The following is a 2,765-nucleotide window of genomic DNA, read 5'->3' on the forward strand; positions in this document are numbered from 1 at the left end:
AGTTTTGCACCCTCTTCCCGCCCCCCCCCCACCCCCCGCCCTGGCCTCCACCCCCATGTCAAGCCCCCAGGCCTTGACCGCCCAAACTTCCTTCCTCACCCAGCGCAGGTGTCTACCCTGGGAAAACAGACTGATTTCTCCCTGCTTTCTACCATCTCTATACCCCGAACATTCAGAGAGACTTTGACTGTGGCCCTTAGGTAGTTTTGAAAGAGGGTACCATTAATAGCTACACCAGGACAACAGACATAAACCAGGACGTCCCAGGACATAAGGTCACCCTACACTTAGCGCACTACGTATAACATATTTGTTTACATGTCTCTCCCACTTCTGGACCATAAGCTTTTAAACGGCAAGGACCACGTCATATTTATGATTTATTTTTGTTTCCCCAGAAATCAGGACAGGGCCACACACTCAGTAGGGTGTTCTGTAAATGTGCAAAAAAGGAATATTCCAGTTTACAACAGACCTTCTAAGTTTGGCTAGGGTGACATAAATTCCTAAAGCCTGACTCTTCCGGGGAAATCAAGATTTTGAACCAGCATAGCACAGAAACCAGATGAGTGATGGCCCCAGCAAGACAAAGCCCAGACTAGAGAGCAATTTCTTGAAATTAGAGAGGTAAATGCCCAGATTTCTGAAAATCTCTGCAAACTCCTGGAGTTAACGTGAACAGCAATAAAGTAAGTAATTACTCTATAGCCTGAATTATTTTTATTGTCTAGAACAAATAATGAGGCTGATATGTCAATTTTCCTGTAACTCTGGTAAAAACTGGGCAATGTTTGACAACCGAGGAAAACCATCATTTTGCTGCTAAGCCCGTAGCTTCAAGGAGCAGAATGTCTGCAGATGGAATGTCTTTGTTTTGGAAATGACTGTAAGCACAGGAAGGGCCCATCCGTTCTCTTCCTTCCTCTGCTCCTTGCCCTTCACAGAAGCTTTGGATCAATACACCATGGAAATCTAAAATGACACTCCCTGAAACACTCCACACACACACACAGGTGGCCAGGCCAGGCACCCACCTTGCCACTAATGGATGCTCCAGAGGGGGTCTGTGAAATGGGTCTCTTTAGTAAAAAGTAAAATAAAATAAAATAAGATAAAATATATGAGTAAGCAAATTCACACAGGCAAACAACTATCCATTTAGTGGCACAGCTACTGTGAGAATGTGGGGGGGAATGTGGCAGGAGGGGAGGGCAGAGGCAGGGTGGGGCCTGACCGGGAAGGATCCCTCTACTGTTAAGGAGTAGATCTTAACTCAGATTGAACTGGATCTTGCAGTAGGGGGAGCAAACACAAGTCCCTACCTAGATAGTGTGAGGGAGTGACGAGGCCTGGGTGGCAGCTGGAGGACCCTGAGGAGGCTGCCCATCGAACAATCTCCCAAGAGAAACCCAAATCCTGGCTTTTATAAGACATCTTCGAAGCTTTCATGTTTGTTTGTTTGGCCGCGTGGCACGCGGAATCTTAGTTCCCCGACCAGGAATCGAACCCGTGTCCCCTGCAGTGGAAGCGCAGAGTCCTAACCACTGGACCGCCAGGGAAGTCCTTAAGCGTTCGTGTTCTTACTAATTTCAATTGTTTTAAACCTTGTGGAGGCCATCGTGGTGCGGGACAAATAAAAGCCATTTTGTGTGCCTGCGTGGCCCATGGACCCTGGATGGGCCGAGGGGGAGTCATCACTCTTTGGAGCCAGTAAAAAACACTTCCATTTAGAAAGATCATTCTGGCAACAACCTGCGGGCTGGGATGGAAGGAGTGAAGACTGGGAGACGCCTGAAACTGCTGTTTTCCCTGCCCCAAGCCGCCTGAAGAAGGCAGACGGCTTCTCCTCCAGAGGGTAAAAAAGCAGAACTGGAATTAGCATCCTTACTGGAATTAGCATCCTTATCTTTCACTCAGTCCCTGGTCAGGGAACTAAAATCCCACAAGCCATGTAGTGCGGCCAAAAATTTTTTTTTTTAATTTAAATAAATAAATGAATAAAGAAGAAGAATTGGAGCTGTGAGCAATCCAAGCACAATTTACAACAGAAGGAAGAGAAAACTGCTATTGAGAAGAAAACCATTTCCAACAGCCAGTGAAATGAGACAGTCGGTGAATTTCTGACCGCCCATGTGTACGTTCCGGAAAGGATGAGGGTGGGACCAGGGTGGCACTAGGGATCACAGAGATAAAGTCACCGCTGAGAAAACAGAAAGGTCAGGCAGGCAGACCCATCAACTTACCTATATTTCCTAACAATTGACGAATTTGGTGAGCAAAAGATACACCTAATTCAATTAACAGGAAATGCCAGATTGATGATGTCACCAAAGTGGCAGGGCAGCTCTGAAGGGCTGAGAAAAAGCATGGGCCCGTACCGACTTGAAACGGCCAATGGCAACTAGGTTTAAGTGCCTCAGCGGAACCTCGACAGACCATGTCCCCTCCCCAGCCTGCTTTTTGAGAGCCACCCTGTCCACGGACTGAGCTTCCAAGACACGGTGGGGCACTCTGGGCGTGTGCTCGCTCCATCAGACCGATCACTGAGCTAAACATCCTCAACCCTTAACCTTTTTCTACTCGAATATTTAAGTGATGAAGGTCTCTAAGATGCAATGATAAGAGTATCTTACATAATAAAGTTTTGGGGCTTCCCTGGTGGCGCAGTGGTTGCGAGTCCGCCTGCCGATGCAGGGGACGCGGGTTCGTGCCCCGGTCCGGGAAGATCCCACATGCCGCGGAGCGGCTGGGCCCGTGAGCCACAG

The 2,765-nt window shown here is 48.1% G+C and overlaps 1 protein-coding gene and 1 long non-coding RNA gene across 2 annotated transcripts in view; one reads left to right on the forward strand and one right to left on the reverse strand.

Annotated features, from left to right (window-relative positions):
- The window catches only part of TACC1 (transforming acidic coiled-coil containing protein 1), a 109,799-nt gene that overhangs the window by 56,785 nt on the left and 50,249 nt on the right, over window positions 1–2,765 (reverse strand). The window lies entirely within an intron of this gene.
- The window catches only part of LOC102989367 (uncharacterized), an 8,628-nt gene continuing 6,504 nt past the window's right edge, over window positions 642–2,765 (forward strand). The window contains exon 1 of the long non-coding RNA XR_449223.4: window positions 642–689. This is a non-coding gene — a long non-coding RNA (uncharacterized lncRNA). The remainder of the gene's footprint in view (window positions 690–2,765) is intronic.

The sequence above is a fragment of the Physeter macrocephalus genome, chromosome 20, assembly GCF_002837175.3.
Source record: "Physeter macrocephalus isolate SW-GA chromosome 20, ASM283717v5, whole genome shotgun sequence".
Classification (NCBI taxonomy): Eukaryota; Metazoa; Chordata; class Mammalia; order Artiodactyla; family Physeteridae; genus Physeter; species Physeter macrocephalus.